We start from the raw sequence: 25245 nt of genomic DNA, 5'->3' as shown, positions 1-25245 counted from the left end.
CCAGAGGGCAAAATAGAGGTTGAAAGAATCCACTGATCACCTCCTGAAAAAGATCCCAAAAAGAAAACTCCTAGGAATATTATAGCCAGGTTCTGGAATTCCCAGATTAAGGAGAAAATATTACAAGTAGCCAGGAAGAAAGAATTTGAATATTGTGGAAACACAATCAGGATAACCCAGGATCTGGCAGCTTCTACACTGAGGGATCGAAGGGCTTGGAATATGATATTCCGGAGGGCAAAGGAGCTGGGATTAAAACCAAGAGTCACCTACCCAGAAAAACTGAGTATCATGTTTCAGGGGAAAATATGGTAATTCAGTGCAATAGAGGACTTTCAAGCATTCTTGCTGAAAAAACCAGAGTTGAATAGAAAATTTGACATTCAGATACAAGAAGCAAGAGAAGCATGAAAAGGTAAACAGGGAAAAGGAATCATAAGGAACTTATCAAAGTTGAACTATTAACATTCCTACATGGAAAAAACAATAATTGTGACTTATGAAACTTTTCGCAGTAGTTGAAGGGATTAGAAATATATATATTTGTCTATATGTGAGGGTATATGGGCATATGAATACATATGTGGATGTGTGTATATATATGTTTACAGGTATACATAGATAGAGGGCACAGGTCCAATTTAACAGGAAGGAATGATACTTAAAAGGTGAAATTAAGAGGTGAGAGGAATATAATGAGAGGAAATGGGGAGAGACAGATTGGGGTAAACTATTTCATACAGAAGAGGCAAGGGATAATGGTTACAATGGAGGGGAAGAATAGGAAGGCAAAAGGGAATGGGTCAACCTTATTCCCATTGAATTTGGCTTGAGGAAGGAGTGAAATACACACTAAATAGGGTATCTCACCCTCCAGGAGAACGGGGTGGGGGGGAGAAGGGGACGAGAGGGGGTATGATAGAAGGGAGGGTAGGCTGGGGGAGGGAGGTTGGAAACACTCATTTTTGAATATAGACAAGATCAAATTGGAGAGTAGAGCGGGTGGGAGGTGGGATGGGAGGGAGGGAAGTGTAGTCAGTCTTTTGCAATGTATCTACTATGTTATTGTTTTGAATTAGCAACACATGTGCAACCTATACTGAACTGCGTATCTTCCCAGTAGGGGTGGGTGACCGGGAAGGAGGGGAATGAATCTGGAATTGAAAGTTTTGAAATCAAATATTCATATATATGTATGTATACATGTGTGTGTGGATATATATACTATTATTAATACCATCTTACATGTAATTGGGAAATGGGATGTGCAGGCACTGAGGCATAAAGATCCACTGGAAAAGTGGTAAGGGGTATGGGGGAAAATGTGGGAGAAAGCAGATTGGAGGAGGGGATATCCTGTGGGACTGCTATTTTGGGGCGGTGGGTGGGGGAGAAATGGGGAGAAAATTTGTAACTCAAAATCTGGCAGAAATGGATGATGTAAATCAGAAGTTAATAAAGCATTAAAATAAAATAAAATAAAAATAGCTAAGTTAAAAAAAACAACAATATTGATTAGAGAATTCAAAACAACTCTGAGGTACCAACCCACACCCATCAGATTAGCTAAATGGAGTCTGAATGCATATTGAAGCATGCTTAAAAAAAAAACTTTCTTGTTCTTTTTTCTTTTTTTGGTGTGCTTTCTTTCTCTATATGACTAATATGGAAACATGTTTCGCATGACTGCACATGTGTAACCTACATCAAATTGCTTGTTTTCTCAATGAGGGGGTAGAGGAGGGAAGGAGACAATTTGGAAGTCAAAATTTTTTAAAAAGCAAATGTTAAAAATTGTTTTTACATGTAATTGGGGGAGGGGAACACTAAATAAATAATTTTTAAAAGTGCTAGCCTTTCAAAGTGCCCTGTGGAACCTGAAGTTTAGGCAACAGTCCTGCTAGAAGAAAGAAGACTGCTTGATGTAGTATATTTCTTGGAGAAATAAGATGATGACCACCATAGTTTTTGTGCAGCTTCCTACCAAGAGATTAAAGCCAATGAGTTACTCAGACCTTACAGGTCCAAAGTAAAGTCAATTGCTTGTTTACTATGATATTTATCTTTTTGTAAGGATATTTATTTTTGTAAGCTACAAGGTGGCACTATAAATCTGGAAAGAACCTTGTATAACCCTGTGAGAAAAAGACCATTTACTAGAATGTCAGAGTGTTTGTTACTCTAATAGTAACCTAGAGGTACATGTCCTTTGACATAGTGATACATAGCACTACTAGGTCTATATCTCAAAGAAATCAAAGACAGAAGAAAAGGGCCCATGTGTACAAAAATATGGGTTTTTTTTTGTAATTGCAAAGAACTAGAAAATGAGGGGTGTACCCATACATCGGGGAATGACTGAACAAGTGGTGATATATGAGTGTGCTATATGTGAAGATTATTGGGCTATAAAGGCACAATAATTTCAGGGAAACTTGAGAAGACATATGAATGGATTTAAAATGAAGTAAGCAGAACTAGGAAACCAATTTACACAATAACAAAAATATATAAAGAGAAAAAACTTTGAAAGACTTAAGAACCCTGAGGAGTGCTATAGTCAAGCATGATTTCTGAAGACCAAGGATGATGAATTCTACTCACTGGCTGTCAGAGAAATGACAGATTTAAGATGTAGAAGGAGATATACATTTTATATGGCCAATATGGGAATATGTTTCATTTTATTATTATGATTGTTACATTTTCTTTTTTTGTTTCTTTATGTCACTGGGGCGAGAGGTAGGGAGAGAAAATTAATGCTTATTAATTGAAAAAAATTAAAGAAGAAAGTAATAGGAATTATTTTGGATGCCAAAAGTAGAAATCTGTCAATGATTTGTTATATTCTGAAGGCTAGAGTTTGATTGGCTTTTAAATGACTAGATAAGTTGCACATACATTTATTGGAGACTTTGTATGTATCCCAAAGCACTTGGGTGTGAAAGGCACATTTTCTTTAAAAACAAACAAAAATTTAAATATCTAAAAGTAAAGTTGGCAATTCCTCAAACAAACAAACAAAATCAAAGCAACCCCGCCTCCAAGAATGCCTGAGGCTCCCCCACAAAAAGGTAAGATTAGGCATAAATTGTCTACAAAAAAATTGGTCTGTGTCTTTAATGTCATCAGATTGATGCTGGAGTCTCCTGAACACTCTTTTATAACACTCTACCTTTTCTAATATTTGTATATGTTATTTTGTCTCTGACCAGGGTAGCACTGTGAATAAAATGCTGAGCTTGTAATTAAGAAGACCTCAGTTCAAATCCTGTCTTAGATGCTAACTAACTGTGCTCTTTTGCAAAAGTAAATCACCTAACTGCTACCTGCCTCAGTTTCCTCAACTGCTAGGGTCATCTCCAGTCATCCTGATTTATATCTTGCCACTAGATCCAGATGGTTCCAGAGGAGAAAGTGAGACTGGCAACTCTGCACAGCCTTCCTTCACTTAAATCCAGTTCACTTGCAGCTGTGGCATCACCTTCCTGATATCCTGGTCATCTTCAAGAACAAAGGACAAACAACAATAAACAAGTTTCCTCAGCTCTCAAATGGAGATAGTAGTAGCACCTGTCTCCCAGGGTTGTTGTGAGGGTCAAATAAGATAATATTTTTAAAGTGCTAAACATGGTACCTAATACATAGTAGGCACTTAATAAATACTCAATTTTTTCCTTTTATGTATTTCAATATCCTTGAAGACAAAGAGTTTGTCATTTTTCATAGGATCAGGGAGGGATCTTAGAGATCATCTAGTATAACCTCTACATTTTAAAGATTAGAAAACTTGTTTAGAGGAATTGTATGACTTAACCAACCCCTCACAGGTAGTAATGAGCTAGGTTTTCACCAAGATCCTCTGACTCCAAAAGAATTTTACAAACCTTGGGGTGGCTAGGTGGTGCAGTGAATAGAGCACTTACCCTGGAGTCAGGAGGACCTGAGTTCAAATCCAACCTCAGACACTTAAACACTTATTAGCCATGTGACCTTGGGCAAGTCACTTAACCCCAATTGTCCTCCCCCCCCCCCAAAAAGAGAAAAAAAAATAATTTCGCAAACTTTAAAAGTATTATATAAATGTTGCCAGTAAGAAACTTGGGGTCATAATATGTCAATTTTTTTTTGTTAGAAAAATTTAAAAACTTTGGAGTTCTTGGTTTTAATATTTGTAAGGCACTTAACACAGTGCCTTAGCACAGCAGGTGCTTAATAAAGACTTATTCCTTTCCCTTTTATGCATGATGAGTTTTCATTCTATTTGTTTATTTCAATGTTTGTTGTTGTTTTTTTGTTAATGGTTTGAAGCTTAGAATAAAACAAATTATTTTTATGGGAGACTTCCATAACAAACCTGAAGGCATTACTACATCACAGCTCAGCCCAGTCATTGATGTTTACAAACAATAATGATTGACTCTGGGTGACCAACACAAACTTTGAATTCAGCATACTCTTTGTAAATGACAATAATATAATATGTTATATTTCAGAAAGACCTCAATTAAGAACCTCAAAAAAACATTTGGGCAATGAAAGGCTCAAATTTAATTTTTAAACGCTTAATGATCAAACAGCATCAAGGTGGATGCTCTCTCCTTTGATGTATATCACAACTCATCCAATCTGTTCATTCTGTGAGAGCATTTGTCTATGTTCTTACCATCTGCCTCATTGGAATGGGGCTTCCCCCTATTTCTCCTGACATTGTGAGAATACCAGTGGAAAATATGAGCCATCTAATGGCTACCCTCCATCTCTCTACTTGTAAACCCATCTTTTTCAGTCATATAATTCTTTCATGATATTCTTTGGTTTAATCTTTCTAGTTTCTTAATTTGCTTTGTGTTGCAGCTTGCTTACATCTACCATATGCCCTCTGAGTAATCTCATTTTTAATTCTTAGACTGTAGCATCCCATGACTCACCAGTAGAGTATTTGTTTTAAAAATATGTGCCTTTGTTCCTAGGAGAAGTTTGGTATCATTAAAGAAGCTTTGTAGTTTCTGAAAAGCAACTAGCCCTTTTTCTGTTCATCTAATTCTGGGACCAACTTGTCTATTTATGTTCTGTTTAAGAGACACATACATACATACATACATATACATTGTATATATGTACATATGAATATACATTATATGCATGTATGTACACACATTGATGGACAAGATATAGACATTTTTATCCATCTTTTTCTCCAGTGTGGATGGTGGGATCTATATCTTTTTAGTGCTTATTGTTCTCTTCTAGGAGGCTCTGCATGGTACTAACAAGTTATCATATGAAAACAGGCAGTATGGCGGGGACCTTACCAAGTAGAAGGGATCCTTCTTTAACTTGGACTCTACCCTTGATCTTCTTCCTTATGATACCTTTGGTGAGTATGTATTATTGTTTTGTGCCTGGCTGGATAATGATCAGAGGGAGCCTGGAACAAAGTCATCTCTCTTGCTATAACTTTTGAGGAATCTTGAAAAATATCAATGTGTGAATGGGACACATTTTGGGGGAAGACAGCCTTTAAGGCATACTTTTGCACTAAATAAATGAAATGCTTAAAAATAAGCAAAATCATGTATTCTTTACATCTATCAGTCAATTGTATGATGGTAATGGTGTGATATAGTGTGTAATGTTATTTGCAAATGTCTTCTTATTGATTACTATTGAACCAAGTACTATTCTGTGTTGGGTATTAAGATCAGCTTTAATAAAAACAAACATTTATTAAATAAATCATGCAGTTCTAATGAGAGTGATTTCTACATAAATAGTGACAATACAGACAGAGCTCTGAGTAACAGACATGATCTGGTAGCTTTTATACATACTTAAGAGTAATCTTAGCAGCTACATGTAAAATGTCATTATAAAGAGTCAGGATAGAATTCTTTATTTCAAACAAGTAAGCTGAAAGATACTATTGTAGTATAAATAAAACAGAACAAAACACATAATCTCAAGGATCTTTAGATGAGAGACTGTAACAACTGGAAAAATCTCTCAGCAAATGATGTTAGTATCTTGTTACATTTTTAGCACAGACAGCATTTGATTCATGCTTTTATCCCTTTTACCACCTTTCTTCTGATAAATACACAAAGTAACTGAATTTATAGCTTTGAGGCTATAGTCTCTAGTTTAACTATAGTTTAAGGCCTTAATTTCCTTGCTTCTCTGCCAAAATCTTCAGAGACAATATCATTAATGAGTAAGTTGCAATATTTAATAATGATCATCAAATATTTGTTATAATAAAATTGTGTGATAGATGATAATAGGTAACATTTATAGAGTGCTTGATATGTGCCAGGCACTGTGCTTAGTGCTTTATAATTATGATCTCATTTGATACTCACAACAGCCCTGGGAAGTAGGTGCTTTTATTGTTCCCATTTTGCACATGAGAAAATTGAGGCAATCATCTATTTTATATAAATGAGGAAGTGAGCATATGATGTCTTCTCAGTTACTTTTGGGGGAAATTAAGAGTCCTTTTTTTCCCTTGTTCCTTCTCTATCTTCTCCTTCATATTCTTCATGAATCCTTACCATTCAGCTTGGTTCTCCTTCAAGAACTTTCATCTACTCCAGTTACTTTTCCCATCTTGCTATTGTTTGTGCCATATATATTTTGTTTATAACTACATGCATATTTGTAATATTCAAGCCTCAGTGTGGTGGTTTTACTGGTGGTGAAAAAAGTTTGTTATAAAAAATCTTTGAAGATCTTTTCTGTTGTTTTTTGTCTTCCTTCCATCTTCAGCCTTATATTCAATTAACTTTCCCTCTAAGCTTTCTTTAAATCACTCCTAGACTCAACTGTATCTCTCTGCTTTATAGAACAATGATGCTTATATCTTCTGCTGTTCCTCTGTACAAAATTTTGCTTACAAATTTCCATTTTAAACCAGCATTTCACTAATTGCCATATCACTCCATATAGCAAGTGAATCATGTTTGCTAACTTAGGTGATTTTTGGCTCTTGTGGTCATCTCATCATGGCAATAGATTTATATCAGTTCAACTTCTATGTGGAATTATGGTAGTCAATATTTATGTCCTTTTTTCCATCCATAGCCAAGGTTTCGTCAGTAACAACTTGTTTTAATAAGTGAGGATGGAACAGTGCTGGTCTGCAGTGTAAGAGGGATGCCACTGCTGCTATCCCTGCTGCTTTGGCTGCCACAACCACTACCACTACCACAGCTGCGGCCAACATGTTCCAGGAGCGGGAGAATGATGGCAGCAAGCTAAGCTCCAGGATAATGAAACTCCCTGGAGGAGATTCAAACAATCTTTTTGGAACTCCAGAAGTTATTCCTTCAAATAGACCAAATAGAATGACATTTAATATCTCTGGAGCATCTGAGGAACCTCAGAACACATCCAAGAGGTCAAATAATCCAGGAGGCAAAGGAAGTGGTATCTTTGAAGAGTCTACTCCTGTGCAGACTTGATGTCATTTGAATCCCCCCTGGTGAGAAGACCAGTGACATTTTTGGGTCCCCAGTCACCATAACTGTGCCCTTAGCACACTTAAACAAGACCAAGGATCATATTGTCTTATGTGAAAGTAAGGACACAAAAGTGCAATTCAGAGCTACAGAGGATATACAATCTTCAGGATTAGAACATGATGTGACAAAGGAGGAAAGAGTGAAGGAAATATGAGCCCACATTGGACCCCAGGCCTCTCTCACACAGCAAAGTCCTCAACCCATCAAGTGGCAAATCCAGCATCTCTTTCTACTAAAGGAAACTAATACCAGCAACTTCAGACTTGAAACTCTTCTGTTAGAATGTCAAGATTTATACTTTCTAGTTCGTACAAGTTGGAGTGAGCTGGGGAGGGGAAGGGTTGATACATTATGTGAAGATTTTCATGTAGCTTGCTGTTCACACTCGTCTTCTAGAAACAAGGGAGCAATAAGGAATTCCTCAGGTTTGCGTCCAACATTAGTTACAAATATGAGGGGATCTTTGATGGAGTGAAAGAAAATGGGGAAGAGTAGGATCTTTGTGGGTACCAGTAACATCTGTGTTTTGATGGGCAAATGTACACCTAGGAATGGTCCTGCAGCAGTAGCCATTGACAATGTCACAAAAATCTATGTGAATGATGTGTTGGACAGCTGTCTGAAGAATGTTCCCCCTCTCTTATCTGGTAAAGGGATATTACTTGTGTTTCAGAAGGGAAAATGAATCATTTAGCTCACAGAGGCCTCAAATTATAAGGACTTTTACCTTTTCTGGGGTCACTACTAATACTTAAGAAAACAGGTATTAAATCTGTTTGTGTCCTTTTAAGTTTGCCTCCACGATGCATTGTTCTGCAGAACTTCCTATGAGGCTTATTGATTTCTTTCCTACAAAAGCTAGGGAAAGACTCACTAAGCTGTAACTTGAAAGGGGTACCAGACTTGATTTGACCTCTTGCATGTGCTTATCAATCAAACCAACAGCAGATTTTTGTACCCAGATGTTCCAAGGGCACCTCTACCTTCTGTCATCTAGAAACCCTTGCCTTGATCTTAGATCTTACATTTTAGATCAAAAGACCTGCCTTACATAAGAGAGTAAGTTAGATCTCTTATTAACTGATTTTGAAGGTGAATACTTTCTCCCTGCCATTCTCATAAGCCTTAAATATCTTTGACTGCCTCTGTAGTTCAGCAGTGGTTTGAACATACTACTTTCACATTTTCTTTTCTAAAGGGGGGGGCAATGGGGCATTCCAGCATTTTTTAAAGGCCTTCTTAGTCTATCCAATCTCTTTCTAATATTTTGTTTATTCATATTTTATGACTTTTTTCCCTATAATCATTTGATGGGGAGAACAAATCACTGAGAACCTTTAGTTCTTCAGAATAAACATAAAAAAGAAGTGAGGATGAAATAATTTTACTTGTAAGTCATTTCTTTCTCTCATATTTATTCTTCTAGCTTTGTAGTAATTTTAATCGTTGTACTAACAAATCAGTCATATGACTTTATGCAGACAGCTAGTTCATGGATAACCTCTACATCAATAATGAAAAATGTTCTATTCATTATAATATGATTGATTTAATTTTAATATTATTTGGTGCCTACCATAGCCAGTGCCTCCTTATTCTTTGTTCAAAGAAATAATTCATGATTTTTGGCAGTTGTAATGGGAATGTAAATTTAAAGATCTTCCCTGCCCCTAGGCTAAAGTGCACCTGGAGCACTTTAGGTGGGAGGCTTGTTTTTCAGCAGATACTTCTTTATTGGCCAGTGAGTCAATAGGGTTGTTACATTCTCTGAGCCAGGAGAAGGCTATATAAGCCCTGATGTGTAGCTTTGTTTTGGAGCTCACTTTGAGAAGTGTTCTGTGATTTGATCAGATGAAACTCTGGGAAGCCGTTGTCTAGAGCCCCCCAGCTTTGAAACCCAGATGTTGATTTGGTATGGATGTAATGGTTGGACAGTTTGGAAATCTGTCTACTTGATCTGTTTCTGTCTTGATAATTCTGTCTGTATATTCTGAAGTTCGGGGTGCTGACCTTTTCCCCCTGAACTAGGTAAAGCATACATATTTGACTGATTAAAGTAAGCTTGTTAACCCATTTTGAGTTGCTTTCCTTTATCAAAGCAGGTCTAAGAACCTGTGTTGTCAAGGACCCTGGGGATGCTGGGGTGCTTGCTGCTACAGCAGTCAGGTGACACAGTGGATTAGATCCTGGCCTGGGAGTCAGGAAGACCTGAGTATAAATCCTGCCTCAGACACTTAGTAGTTGTGTGACCTTGTACAACTCACTTAACCTCTGTCAGTCTTACTTTCCTCTTCTGTAAAATGGAGATAATATTAGCATCCATCTCACTGAAGATCAGATGATATAATTATGTAAAGTATTTAAAAAATCTTAAAGTATTATATAAATAGTGGCTTTTATTATTGCTAATAATGATACAAGATACATTTACATAGCCTATGAATCTTTGACTTCTCTCATTCCTTATTCCTGATCTATATTTTCTAACATTTAGCTAGCATTTATATAGTGATTTAACATTTACAAATTACTTTAGAAATTTTATTTCAGGGAAGGTAGATGGCTCAGTGAATAGAGCACTAGCCCTGGAGTCAGGAGGACCTGAGTTCAAATGCGGCCTCAGACACTTAAAACTTATAAGCCGTGTGACCTTGGGCAAGTCACTTAACCCCAATTGCCCTGGTGTAGTAGATAGGGTGCCAGGCCTGGAGTCAGAAAGACTCATCTTCATGAGTTCAAATCTGCCTTCAGACATTTAATAACTGCGTGACCCTGGGCAAGTCACTTAACCCTGTTTGCCTCATTTTCCTCATGTATAAAATGAGCTGGAGAAGGAAATGGTAAGCTACTGCAGTATTTTTGCCAAGAAAAGCACAATGGGGTCATGAAGAGTCAGACATGACTGAAAAATGACTGAACTGGGGCAGATAGGTGGCACAGTGAATATACCACTGGCCCTAGAGTCAGGAGGACCTGAGTTCAAATCCAACCTCAGACACTTAACACTTACAAGCAGTGTGACCTTGATCAATTCACTTAACCCCAATTGCCTTACCTTCTGTAATGTAATGCCAAGGAAAGGCAACTTCCCAAGGTTCAGAATACCAGCATAGGTGCTCTCCATTTTATTCAGTGACCAACCAAGAACAGAGAAGGTCAAAACATGACATCATTCAAAATACAGCATTTACTAAGTGTGATTAAATAATCTCCAAGTACTACCCCACCCCAGGACCTTCCATTCATTCAATTACAAAGTCCCTGTTCTAAATACTACTCCACCCCTAGGCTGTACCTTCATTTAGTCCATCACAAAGCCCCTCTTCTCAAATGGAGATTAGTTTCCAACCATAAGTAAAGTACATTCATTTGTTCAATCATAGAACACAAAAAGGTCAAAAGTTCCCCACCCCTGGATCACAACTGAATCTACCCCAGAGTTACATCAAGTTTAAGCACAGCACTTAATACCCAAATGGAGGTCTTTTCTTCATCTTGACAAGAGGCAAGTTCTCAGCAATCTTAGTTCCTGGGGAGACAAGGCTTAGCAAGGCCACAAGATACATTGCCAGTCCCTTCATTAATTCATCCTCTGTCTGTAGAACAGTCCTAGAACCCCTGAAAACATTAGCAAAACCCTCTTCCAGGATTTCTGTAAACATACAACAAGAAAATCCTTCTTCAGGGCTTCTGAACCAACAGAAAGTTTCCCAGACCCCTGCAACAACAGCACTGTTCTTCACCAGTGGACAGTATTCACTCTGTCTGCAGGACAGTCTCCAGACCCCTGCAACAACAGCACTGTCCTTCACCAGTGGACAGTATTCACTCTCTGTCTGCAGGACAGTCTCAGGAGCTCTTAGCCAACAGCCAGCTTCCAGGACTTCTTCAACAAAAGGACTGTCTTTCACCAGCGGACAAATCTGGCAAAACAACATCAAAACAGACAGACAAAGTACCAGCAAAACAGCCATGTCTCCTCAGTCCTTGGCAGCTCAGGGGGAAGGTCTCAAAAGTCCAGGGAAATTCAAAGCGGCCCCCAGCAATTCTCTCAGTCTCTCTCTCTGCCTCCACGAGGTGCTGCTTCCAAAAAGTTCTTCTGCCTCTCTCTTGTCTCTCCAAATCTACATCACCAACTCCTCCCAGTTCAGGACTCTCTTTTCAAGTCAACAAGTCTATCCCACAGGTGGGATTAACAAGCTCTGGGTTTTAACACAATCAATTTGAAAACCAAGCCAATACAGGGGAATCTTTATATTCCATTACTATCACACCTTCCCCCCTCCAAAAAGCAAAAGAAAGAGAGAGAGAGAGAGAGCAAAATGACTGAACAACAACTTCCTCATTCTAAGTCTAGTGCTATTTCAACTAGTTACCTCACTATTGTTGTAAACTCAGGTAGATCTCTGTGCAAGATAAGATTTGTTAGCAGGGACATTCTACCTATCAGTAAATGGACCCATGGCTTGCCTCTATTAATGTCAAAGACCTGGGGCAAAAGTACATTTCCCTTATAGGGAATTGGGGAACAAAGAACAAAGCAAGGCAGATGACGTCATTGAATTAAGGGCAACATGGTTGGTTACAAAGCTGAGTCACAGGGAACAAACAACATGATTGATTGGAATGACTAGCATGGAATGGCTAGCAATGACACCTCTTCTTTTCTCATGGGACTAAGAAGTACCCTTTGTTTGAGTCCAGGTGGGAGATAGTGGTTCCCACTTTTGGAAAGCAAACCTGACATCCTTGCTGGATAACTTGGTGGCATAAAGATATCAAGCTCAATTCCCTTTCTGTTCACATACATTTCTCAAGGTCAGCAAAATTCCTTGAGGCAAGAAAACTGGATTTTTAAACTTTACCCATTATAGGCCAGTTGAACTCTGAACTAAATTCAGAGACAAAGAACCATGACTTAAGCAGTTATAAGACAAAAGGAATTACAGGTAAAAATCAATAAATTGTAAATAGGACCAACAAGAAAATGATACAAGATCAATTTTAATCTTCTCACCATCCTCACCTATTCCCACTTTTTCAAGTAACCCACCAAGTAACGAAGTATATACTGCTTTAATTTGGAGGGTCTTATCAAACTCTTTATCTTCTGCAAGATATTTTGGTGCATAAGCTATAATTATTTTCATGGTTTTAAAAAAATACTTAATATAAGCACTACAATCCATGATTACCAAAATGATATTTCTTGTTGTCTTCAGATACAGGATAAAAGTAGTTTTGTTTTAATTAATTTAATTTTATTTCATTCCTTCATTTTGGGGGCAGTGAGGTGGTGCAGTGAATATAGCACAGGGTCCAGAGTAAAAAAGACCTGAGTCCAAATCTGGGCTTTGACACTTACTAGTTGCATGACCCTGGGAAAATGATTTAACCCATTTGTCTCAGTTTTATTTTGTGTAAAATGGGGAAAATAATAGCACTTACCTCCCAGGGTTGTTGTGAGGATCAAATGAAATAATATTTGTGAAGTGTTCAGTACAATGCTTGGCACACAGTAAGCACTATATAAGTATTAGCTTGTTATTATTTTCATCTCCAAGGAGAACCTGGGAACAATCATTCCATTTAGTTTCAATTCTCTTCTGCCTTTAGTTTTAATTTATAATGAGACCACTAAAATAGATAAGATTTAACCCTTGTATTAGTATATCCATTGTATTGGATCTCACATTTAAAGTGCCAATAGCTAAGTTACAGTTTATAGACAATCTAAAACACTGTGATTCTTAGAGTGCAATACTCTCTTTTTTATCATGCTGCCAATGTCTCTTTGGAAGCAGAAAGGGGTTGTATACCATCCAGGGCCATTTTGGATTTCTCTTTGGTTCATGTTCCACCAAGGATCAGTCTCCAAGACTGTAGCCCACCAGTGATAAGCTTCTCTGGACCTAGCTAAATTGGCCCTCAGAAAGCAGACTCCTTCCTGAGACTATACCTGAAATCTTTCCACTAGAGTAGAACAATCCAAAGCTTCTGTTCTGTTGGTATACTACCAGATGGGAAAACACTCATCCAAAGAGTCTCACTGAATGATGATGCCAGACGAATGAGATGTGGCTGTATACAGAAGAGATTATATCTTCTGAAACCATTACAAAAATCAGAGTAGCTCATTAGCATCCAATAAACAAAGGTCAGAAATAACTAAAGAATGTGCTAACCATTGATACTCAAGCGAATATAGAACAAATATGTTGTCTCAAGGTTTAATTTATTTGGCCATTGAATTACATATTAAACAATGAAAGACTGGACCATAGCATTTTTCATTCAGTTAAATTTAATGACTGTTTATTCAGCACCTAGTATGTGTAAGGCACCATATCCAGCCAGGGGACTCAAAGACAAAAAACTTTAGCTGTTCTTGTCCTCAAGGAGTTTCCATTTTATTTGAACTGTGTGGTTGGGGGTGGTGAGGGGGAGGTGGTGGTGGTGGTGGTGAAGAGGGTGAAGAGATTGAGAAAGTAGGGAACAACAGGTACACAGGCAAGAATGCAAATCTGGAGTTATTTCAAAATATATTTTGAAAGATGCCCTTGGGGCGGCCAGGTGGCACAGTGAGTTAGAGCACAGGCCCCGGCATTGGGAGACCCGGGATCGCTTCCTGGCCTCAGATACTTGGCACCCACACAAAATAACTGGCTGTGTAACCTTGAGCAAGTTACTTAACCCCAATTGCTAAAGAAAAAAAAAAAGAAAGATGCCCTTCACTTATCTATCAGAAATATCTATAAAAAATCTTTGAAAAAATTTAAATTTCTGTCTCTGGTTTTAATTTAGGAAAGACATTTCAGAGCAAAGAAAATAAAACTGCCCAACTTTGCTATTGGTAAATGTCAAGACTTTGGTTGTGTTTATGAAACTATAAGTCTTTGTAGCTCAACCTCAGAAGTGATCAGTGTGTCCTTTGTAGTTTCTAGCTTTTAAAAACTGAACTTTTGGGTCTGATTTTAGTTTTCAGGCTTTCCTTCTTTATTATATTCCATCACTTTATAAGTTGTTATTTGGTCTGGCTCATACTGAACAAAGGCAGTTGTCATGGAGACCTCAACTGAGTAATTAGTATACGTCTGTAAGGTAATATTCTGGGGGACTGTGTAATCAAGGGTTATTTTGGAAAATTTTGGTTAGTCTGTGGTAAAGGAATATGGAATGAGTTGAAAGTAGCTAGTGGCTTTAATGGACTTGGTGATGAGACATAACTGCCTGTCTCTTGTCTATAAAAAGCAAACGGTCCCATTCAAATTGTTCTTTTGTTTAATGGCAATGAGAGCATCTAAATGGAAAATCGAAGCAAGAGTCTGTTTTGCAAGACCTTTCTTTTGAATTCTCCCTGTTATAACTAGCTCTTCTCTAAAGTTTCAGAGAATTATGAAATTTCACACAATTTTACTATAATCTGTCTCCCAAAAGTGTAATTCTGTAGGTATTATTTATGATGAAGTGTCATTATTAGACTGTTGGATTGCAGTAGATATAGAAAACTACTATCCTTGAGATAAATCCAGAGATCCAATCCAATCTGATCCAATAAACATTTATGAAGCACCTGTGATATACCAGACTCTATTCTAAGTGTTAGGGATACAATTAATAAAAGAAAGATAGTTTCTGTACTCCAGAGCTTACTATATAATGGGTTCAAGACACAAAAGGAAGAAAGGTATGGGGTACACAAAGAGGTTCTTGGGGACATCTTGTGCTATGGTATTGAAACTCGGCAGGACCGCAGATGCAAAGTGGAGTGAGCTGAGTCTAGTTTCTACTCTCCATAAAGGGAGACATTTGGTTCTCCACCCTCCAACCTTCCAACAGGGAGGTGGTATCAATCAAAACTTGAATTAGCAGCATGGTGGTGAGTTTAAAAGTGGCAATGCCCCAGGGAGGGCCTTCTAGTTCCTCGGAGGGCAGCAGATACATAATGGAGGGAGCAAGCTAACAGATTCAGTTTGGCAATGTGAAAATAAGAAAAAAAGTCATAGCTAACTTTTCATAGCTAACATTTTAAGGTTTGTGAAGCACTTTATCTCATACCCATTATTTCATTTAGTCTTCGCAGCAGTCTTGGAAGATAGGTGCTATTATTATCTCCATTTTATAGATAAGAAAACTGAGTCTGAGAGAGGTGACTTGCTTGGGACCTCACAGCTGGTAAGTGATAGAAGTAGGACTTGAACACAGGTCTCCCTGGATCTAGTCTAGTATTTTACAAACAACTGTCAATGTAATGATCAACAACACAAAAATTTTAGAGTATAAACTTTAATATATATAGACATTCCCTACACCAATGATATAGTGGATCTGAATAATGAAAATAACTACATCCCTATGTTTTATTAAGTAGGGCCCAGGAATACTATCTGCAGATATCTAGAACCTGTTTAGGTCCATTCTCTATCACTCACAAGCCACCATCTTGCTAAGTCTTGCATAGCCAGAGTTACACATATGCAACATCATCTAATGTAAAAAATTACGACTTAAAATAGAAATGTAAGGTTAATAACAAGGAAGTTAACATAAGCAGCAAACACTTAACCACATATTTCTTTCCACATCTCTTCTCAAGCATTAGAAATGATGTTCTAAGTTCAGTTTCTCTCAATCCTGTGCCATTAAATCAAGTAGAGGAACAGTGACAAGTATGTTAATGTTCCAGATAGGGTTTACCCTGATGCAAAGCAACATTTGGCAGCTGGGTGGCTCAATGGATAAAACACTGGGCCTGGAGTCAGGAAGACTTGAGGGCAAATGTGGCCTCAGATACTTACTAATTGTAAGTACCCAGGGAAATTCACTTAACCTCAATTGCTTCATCTACAAAATGAGCTGGAGAAGAAAATGGCAAGCTACTCTACTATCTTTACCAAGAAAACCTCATATGGGGTCATGAAGTTGGACATAACAACTGAAATACAACATTCAGAGCAGAGAGTATTCAAGTAAGCCCTTGCTATACTGAGGTAGGATGTTGTAGGAGGGTTATATAAGGAAGCACAACTTCTAATGATCTTCCTATTGCTCTTCAAAGATGTTTTTGGTCACTTGGTGACTTGGTAAAACTACAAAGGTGAAGGTGGTTTCATAGAGGTTCATCAGGTCTTAGATACCTAGGGACAGTAGTTAAGGTAGCTTCTTGGGAGACCCTACCTATTGGATTGGGGACACCTGTAATGGTAATAAGCATTTGAAACTCTTCCCTGCCCCTTAATAGGCCTAGGTGAATTTGAGGATTTTTTGAGGACCTTTCTTGATTTAAAAATAAACTCTGCTCCTTAATAGGCTGCATGTGGTCACATGGAGCCTATGGTGGGAGGCTTGTTTTTCAGGAAGGCACAACTTTTGTTACTTTGTAGTCAAGTGGGTCATGGGGGTTGTGATGTTCTCTGACCCTAATGAAGGCTATATATACCTCTGAGGTGAGGTTTTGCTTTGGGACTCATTTTGGGAAAAGTTTTGTGATTTGGTCAGATAAGACTCTGGGCAGCTGTTGAGCCCCCTGGTTGGTGCTTCTCTCTTTCATAACTAACTGTATGTATGTGATAGTCAGATAGCTAGAAGCCCTGTCTGTTGAACTGTGTTATTTTTTCTGTCTGTATTTTTTGTCTGCTTGTAACTTATGTTTGTATTCTCTGAAGTTCAGGGTGCTGACTTTTTCCCCTGAACTAGGTAAATGACCTATGTTTTATTAAAGTAAGATTGTTAACCCTTTCTGAGTTGCTTTCCTTTAGAAAAGCATATCTAAGAACCTGTGCTAGCAGCCATCCTGGGGATGCTAGGGTGTTTGCTGCTACAGCACCTAAGGCCAAAGTTAACCATCTAGGACAGGGGTGGGGAACCTGTGGATTCGAGTTCACATGGGGCCCTCTAGGTCCTCAAGTGCAGCCCTTTGACCGAGTCCAAAGTTCACAGAACAAATCTTTTTATTAAGGATTAACTAATTAGTTAATAATTAGGATTTATTCTGAGCAGTTGAATCATCAGATAAAGATTGGAAGTGTGACAACTTAATTCATGGGATACCATCATTTCTCATATTGAATTAGTGAGTTCTCAAAGCTATTATTTCTTGGCCCAGGTTTGCCTCAAAATGGCTTGCAAAAAAACTTGCCCATCAAAGTGGGAAAGTCTAGTGCTGTCATGAGCTGAAGAGGACACTTCAATGGATTGCAGTAGTGCTACCCAACAGTGATTGGTGGGAGCAGGGACATGCCTCATTGCCTCTCATAGACTGGGGAATACAAAGCTATATCTTTTCTTCTGCTTTAGTTCATACTCTCTCTCCCAAATCCTTAGAGATATAACCTGCTGAGTTTTCATAAAGAATTCTAGGAGAAGGAGTCCCAAAGACAACATGACATTATTCCTGACCAGAGACATAATTGCATTTGCTTTTAATTAGAATTGAACCCTTATAAGTGAATTCGCTTTCACCTCATCTCTAAATCTACAAGCCTTTTAGCTATTTTTGGGAAGAATGAATTTTTGTTATAGTCTTTGTGGGGGAATCAGTTTGGAAAGTAAAAATTCTTTAGAATAATGCATCATCTTCTCATAATTTTATTTGTTTTGTAAGTGTTCATTTCTTTTAGTAAGGTAAGCCTGAAAATAAAGAAGCAACCCATCTGTAGTATTGTGCAGAGCAAACCATAGAGAAGAAAGAATGGAGATAGGATGGGCAGCTTGGAGATTATAAGTATGAGATGCTGACAGAAGCCATTATTCAGTGGTGCCTATGAAAATGGATAGGAAGGATAGCAACTAAGAGACACTTTGGTAAGATTGGATGAGAATTTAGATATGGGTCCCGAAGGGGAGAAAGGAGTCAAAGAAATCTCTAAGTTGGTGAGTCTTGATAGGTAGGGGAGGTGGGCGGTTTGGTAGAAATATGATTACCCTGAAGATAAGGTAGAGCTGTTCTAGGACCAATGTGATAATGTGAGCACAACAATTCTATCTTTAAGGTTGTGGGATGAAGGAAGTGCCAGTTTAGCCCTCAAGTAAGGATTGTCCATTTGCCTTTGAATAACACTTGGTTGCATTCATCTTGTTTTCTTTCATCATGTTCTACTGACAAATTAACTTCCATTCAGATGACTGGAAGGGATCTTAGTAATCATCTAATATCATTCCTTTATTATACACACAAGAAACTGAGGCCCAGAGTAAGTGATGAATTAAGCAAGTAGGGCCAGTATTGGTTCAAGAACCCAAAGATCTGTTCCAGGTATTTCTGTCTCCACTATACCAAGTTGCCATCTATAGAGGGAGACTTCTATTATTCCTCTGTGGCCTTTTGAAATAATAATGCCTAGAAGAGAAAATTTGTGAGGGCCCCTCTCCTGTCTGAACACAAATAAATGAATCTGTTGATATCCCTTCCCCCACAGTTTCTTTATGTCTGGATCTGACTTTGAATTGGCAGCTGCATGTGCCTAGTCACAGTTTTTAAAAGCCCTGTAATCTTTCTCTTAGTAAAAAGGAGGCTGTAATCACTTTTAAGCAGATAATTTCCCTTCAAATGTCAATCTCCCCCTCCCTCCTCCTGCTGGAAGAGTAGATCACTTAAAAACAAACAAACAAAAACAATGTGGCTCCCCCCAGTTCTCTCTCCCCTCCTGCCTGAGTGTTCATGTTGCATTTCATATGAGGGACAGAGTCAAGGTGGTGGAGTAACTTGTCTGACCTCTCCCAAATTTCCCTCCAAACAACATTAACATACTACCTCAAAAGGAATTCTGGAGTGGCAGAACCAACAAAAGGACAGGGCAAAGCAATTTTCCAGGTCAAGATGACTTAGAAAGTCAGTAGGAAGGGGGGGGAGGAAGAGGAGAATACAGTCCAATACAGACTACTCCAGTCCAGTCCACACCCTGTCATGCCAGCCAAGGCTTTCAAGGTGACTGAATTGGCAGCAGTGACTTCTGGAACTCTCAGCCCATGGATGCTAAGGTGTCAGACAACTGATCAGAAGATGTAGCACCAAGGCAATATTCACAGTGTGGACGGTGACTGTAAATATGCCACCATAGTTCTCAATCACAATATATAACAGACTCTCCATATAAAAGATAGAAGCAAGATATTTATTCAGACACCAGAAAACCAAATCCCAACACCAGAAAGTCAAATCCATCATAGTAGAGAAGAAATTAATACACCATAGCACAGCATGAAGCCACACCATCCTTTAGCCTTCCCACAAACCACCACTCACAAGTCTATCTGTGTCTCTGGGTACTTTCTCCCCTCCCTCCAGTTTTAACTGCTCTGACTCCCAGCTTCCTGTGGGCTCTGCTCCAGCCTTCAGAAAATTCCTCCCACCACAGACTCCATATGATTACATTCAGTCTGTTGGGGGCAGGAAAGATTTTTGAGGCAGGGAAGATCTTCAAATTCCCATTACTATTACTGAAGGATATATCTGGGACTCTTTTCTGGCCCTAGAAGTAAGACTCTGCTGCATTGCCTGTACCTGCTTCTGAGTCACAGTTGCAGGGCAAGAAAGAGGGTTAGCAGGAGTGTTGACCCTGGACATGGTTCCAGGGCTGTAAAAGGTGCTTGTGGCTACTCACAGTGCAGAGCACAGTCAAGGAGGCAAGGGAACACAGTGCTCCTTAGATTATACCATGTTGGAAGAACTAATAATTTATAGATCCCCACAACTAATTGTGAAAGCCACAGCATGAAAAATCTGATACTTCAAGCAGTGCCCTGTCCACTTCAGGAGCAGAACCCAACTTTAACATAAAACAAAAGTAAAAATAAATAAATAAACTGGAAAAACGAGCAAATAACAACAAGAAAATCTGACCATAGAAAGTTGCTATAATGATAGGGAAGATCAAAACACAAACTCAGAAGAGACAACAATGTCAAAACAGCTACATCCAAAGCCTCAAAGAAAAATGTGCATTGATCTCAGGCTGAAATTTCCAGAAGAGCTCAAAAAAGATTTTAGAATTTAAATAAGCGAGGTAGAGGAAAAATTCGGGAAAGAAATGAAACTGGAGCAAGAAAATAATGAAAAAAATCAACAGCTTGGTAAAGGAGACACAAAAATACTGAAGAAAATAACACCTTAAAAAATAGAATAGGCAAAATGGTAAAAGAGGCACAAAAATCCTTTTCCTTAAAAGGCAAAATTTGCCAAATGGGAACGGAAGTACAAAAACTCACTGAAGAAAAGTATTCCTCAAAAATTAAAATTGGACAAATGGAAAGCAATGACTCCAGGAGACACCAAGAAATAATCAAAAGAATAAAAAGTAGGAGAAAATGTGAAATATCTCTTTGGAAAAACAACTGAACTGGAAAATAGATCAAGGAGAGATAATTTAAAAATTATTGAATTACCTAAAAACCATGATCAAAAAAAAAAGAATTTAAATGTCATATTTCAAGAAATTAGCAAGGAAAACTTCTCTGATATTCTAGAACCAGGAGGGAAAATAGAAATTGAAAGAATCCACCGATCATCTTCTGAAAGAGACCCCAAAATGAAAACTCACAGGAATATTATAGCCAAATCCAAGGAGAAAATATTGCAAGAACCCAGAAAGAAAATTCAAATACTGTGCAACCACAGTCAGGATAACACATGATTTAGTAGCTTCTACATCAAAGGATCAGAGAACTTGGAATATAATATCCTGGAGGGCAAAAGAGTTAGAATTATAACCAAGAATTACCTACCCAGCAAAACTGAGTATAATCTTTGGGGGCGGGGGAAATGGATATCCAATGAAATAGAAGACTTTCAAACATTCCTGATGAAAAGACTAGAACTGAATAGAAAATTTGACTTTTAAATATGACTCAAGAGAAGCATAAAAAAATAATCAGGAAAGGGAAATTATAAAGGATTCAATAAGGTAAAACTGTTTACATTCCTACATGGGAAGATGATATAAGGGGAAGATGATACTCGTAAGTCCTAAGGACTTTCTCATTGTTAGGGCAGTTAGAAGAAGGATACATAGAAGGCATGAATGTGAGTTGATTATGATGTGATGATATCTAAAAATATAAAATTAAGGGATGAGAAAGAGGGAAGCACTTGGAGAAGGGGGAAGAGAGATAAAATGGAATAAATTATTTCACATAAAAGAGGCACAAAAGAGCCTTTATAATGCAGGAAAGGTGGGTGTTGGTGTTGAGCAGTGCTTGAACCTTACTCTCATTGGAATTGGTTCAAAGAAGGAATAACATACATACTTACTTGGGTAAAGAAATCTATCTTACCCTATAGGGAAGAAACAGGGGAGGGAGTTAAGAGAAGTGGGGCACTGGTAAAAGGGAGGGAAGACTGCAGGAGGCAGTGGTCAGAAGCAAAACACTCTTGAGGAGGGAGCAGGTGAAAGGAGAAAGAGAGAGAGTAGAGAGGGAGGAAGGGGAGAGAGAGAATGAGTGAGAGAGAGAGAGAAAGGGAGGGAGGAAGGGAGGGAGGGAGAGAGAAGGGAAGGGGTTCTAGCAGCTAGAGCAACATATATGCATCAAATGGTAGAGCATCCAAATTCTTAAAGGAAAAATTAAATGAGTTATAGAGGAAATAGTAAAACTAAAGTTCCCCCTCTCAGAACTAAATAAAGCAGACCAAAATAAACAAGAAAGAAGCTAAGGAGAGGAATAGAATTTTAGAAAAGTTAGATATGATAGATCTCTGGAGAAAATTGAATAGGAATAGAAAGGAATATACTTTTTTTTTTCTCACAGGACTCAGTACTTACACAAATTGAACCATTAATTAGGACCTTAAATCTTACAACCAAATTCAGAAAAGCAGAAATATTAAATACACCCTTTTCAGATCATAATGCAATAAAATTACATTCAGTAGAGGACTGTGGAAACAGATTAAAAATTGATTTGAAACTAAATAATTAAAGCCTAAATGATGAATGGGTGAAAAAACAAACCACAGAAATTCTTGATAGTTTTATTATAAAGAATGACAACAATGAGACAACATACCAATATTTATAGGATGCAGCCTAAGCACTAAGCAAGGAAAATTATATCTCTAAATACTTACATCAATAAAATAAAGAGCAGATCAATGAATTGGTCAGAATCAATGAAACTAAAAAAAAAATAGAAAAAGAACAAATTTAAAAATCTCCAATAAAATGCTAAATTGGAAATCCTGAAAATCAAAGGAGAGATTAACAAAATTGAAAATAAGAAAACCATTGAATTAATAAATAAAATTAGCAACTGGTTTTATGAAAAAAACTATAAATAAAATATATAAATCATTGGTTAATTTGATTTTTTAAAAAGAAAGAAGAAAAAGAAATTACCAATATCAAAAAATGAAAAGGGTGAATTCTCCATCAATGAAGAGGAAATTAAGTAAATTATTAACAGCTATTTTGCTTAATCTTATGCCAATAAATCTAACAACCAAGGTGAAATGGGTGAATATTTATGAAGATATAAATTGTTTAAATTAACACAAGAATACTTAATATTATACTTAATAGAGTACCCATCTTAGAAAAAGAAATTGAACAAGCCACCAATGAACTCTCTAAGAAAAAATTCTCAGGACCAGATGGATTAACAAGTTAATTCTATTAAACATTTGAAGAATTAATTCCAATACTATATAAACTTTGGAAAAATAAGCAACGAAGAAATTCTACCAAATTCCTTTTACAACATAAGTATGGTGCTGATACCTAAAATAGGAAAAGCAAAAATAGAGAAAGAAAACTACAGACCAATTTCCCTAATGAATATTGATGCAAAAATTTTAAAGAAAATATTAGCAGGGAGATTACAGCAATATAATACAAAGATTATGACTAGGTGGGATTTATACCAGAAATGCAGGGCAGTTTCAATACTAGGAAGGCTATCAGCATAATTGACCATATCAGTAAGAAAACCAACAGAAATTATATGATTATTTCAATAAGACGCAAAAAAGCTTTTGACAAAACACAACTCTTACTCTTGTTAAAAAACACTTTCTCATGTTTTATTTCTGTATTGCATAGCAATAAATAGAGCTTTCTTTAAAAAAGATAAGTAGTATCTTTCTAAAACTATCAGCAAACATTATATATAATAAGGATAAACTAGAAGCCTTCCAAACAAGATCAGGGATGAAGCAAGGATATCCATTATTATCATTGTTATTTAATATTGTACTAGAAATGTTAGCTTTAGCAATGAGAAGAAAAATAAATTGATATAATTAGAATAGGCAAAGTAAAACAAAGCTAGCACTCTTTGCAGATGATAAGATGGTATACTTAGAGAATTCTAGAGAGTCAAGTAAAAAACTGCTTGAAATAATAAACAACTTTGGCAAAGTTGCAGGATATAAAATAAACCCACACAAATCATTGGCATTTCTATATATTACTAACAAAGCCCAATAGCAAGAGATAGAAAAAGAAATTTCACTTAAAGTTACTGTAGACATTATAAAATATTTGGGAGTCTACCTGCCAAAAAAAAAAATCCCAGGAAATATATGAAGACAATTACAAAACATTTTTCACAGAAATGAAGTCAGATCTAAATAATTCGAAAAATATCAGTTGATCGTGGGTAGGCCAAGCTAACATAATAAAAATGACTATTCTACCTAAATTAACTTACTTATTTAGAGCTAGAAAAATAATAACAAAATTCATTTGGAAGAACAAAAGGTCCAAAATATCAAGGGAAATAATGAAAAGAAATGCAAAGGAAGCTGACATATCTGTACCATATCTTAAATTGTATTATAAAGCATCAATAATCAAAACTACTTGGTACTGGCTAAGTACACAAGACACAGTAGTCACTGACTATGGTGATATACTGTTTGATAAACCGAAAGACTCTAGCTTCTGGAATAAAAACTGACTATTTGACAAAAACTGCTAGGAAATCTGGAAAATAGTATGGCAGAAACTAGACATAGACCAACATCTTGCACAAAATAAAGTCAAAATGGGCACATGATTTAGATAAAAAGGCTAATACTATAAGCAAACTGGAAGAGCAAGGAATAGTTTACCTGTCAGATTTATGGAGAACAGAAGTATTTATGACCAAACGAGAGAAAACGTTATGAAATGTAAAATGGAAAATTTGATTACATTAAGTTGAAAAGGATTTGCACAAAGAAAGGCAATGCAACCAAAATTAGAAGGGAAACAGAAAGCTGGGAAAAAAATTTTTACAGCCAATGTCTCTGATAAAGGTTTCATTTCCCAAATATATAGAGAACTGAGCCAGATCTATAAGAATACTAGTCATTCCACAATCGATAAATGGCCAAAACAGGCAGTTTTCAGGGGAAGAAATTAAAGCTATCTATAGTCATATAAAAATGCTCTAAATCACTATTGATTAGAGAAATGCAAATCAAAACAACTCTGAGGTACCACATCACACCTATCAAATTGGCTAACATGACAAAAAGAGAAAATGATAAATGTTGGAGATGTGGGAAAATTGGAATACTAATGCACTGTTGGTGGACTTGTGAACTGATCATTCTGGAAAGCAATTTGGAACAATTCACAAAGAACTATAAAACCGTGCATACCCTTTGATCCAGCAATACCACTTCTAGGTCTATATCCCTAAGATCATAAAAACAGGAAAAAAGACCCACATGTACAAAAATATTTGTAGCTGCTCTTTTTGTGGTGGCCAAGAACTGGCCTATTGTGGTGGCATATCAGTTGGT

The 25245-nt window shown here is 37.1% G+C and overlaps 1 pseudogene; it reads left to right on the top strand.

Moving 5' to 3' along the window:
- Positions 1 to 7113: 7113 nt before the first annotated feature.
- Positions 7114 to 9558, top strand: LOC138170565 (jupiter microtubule associated homolog 2 pseudogene; annotated as a pseudogene).
- The last annotated feature ends 15687 nt before the right edge of the window (positions 9559 to 25245 follow it).

This window comes from Petaurus breviceps, unplaced genomic scaffold (assembly GCF_028583685.1).
Source record: "Petaurus breviceps papuanus isolate PSGF00001 unplaced genomic scaffold, PetGlider_PUasm1.0 126, whole genome shotgun sequence".
NCBI lineage: Eukaryota > Metazoa > Chordata > Mammalia > Diprotodontia > Petauridae > Petaurus > Petaurus breviceps.
Note: the sequence above shows the minus strand (reverse complement) of the source record. Positions and strands in the feature narration are given on the sequence as shown.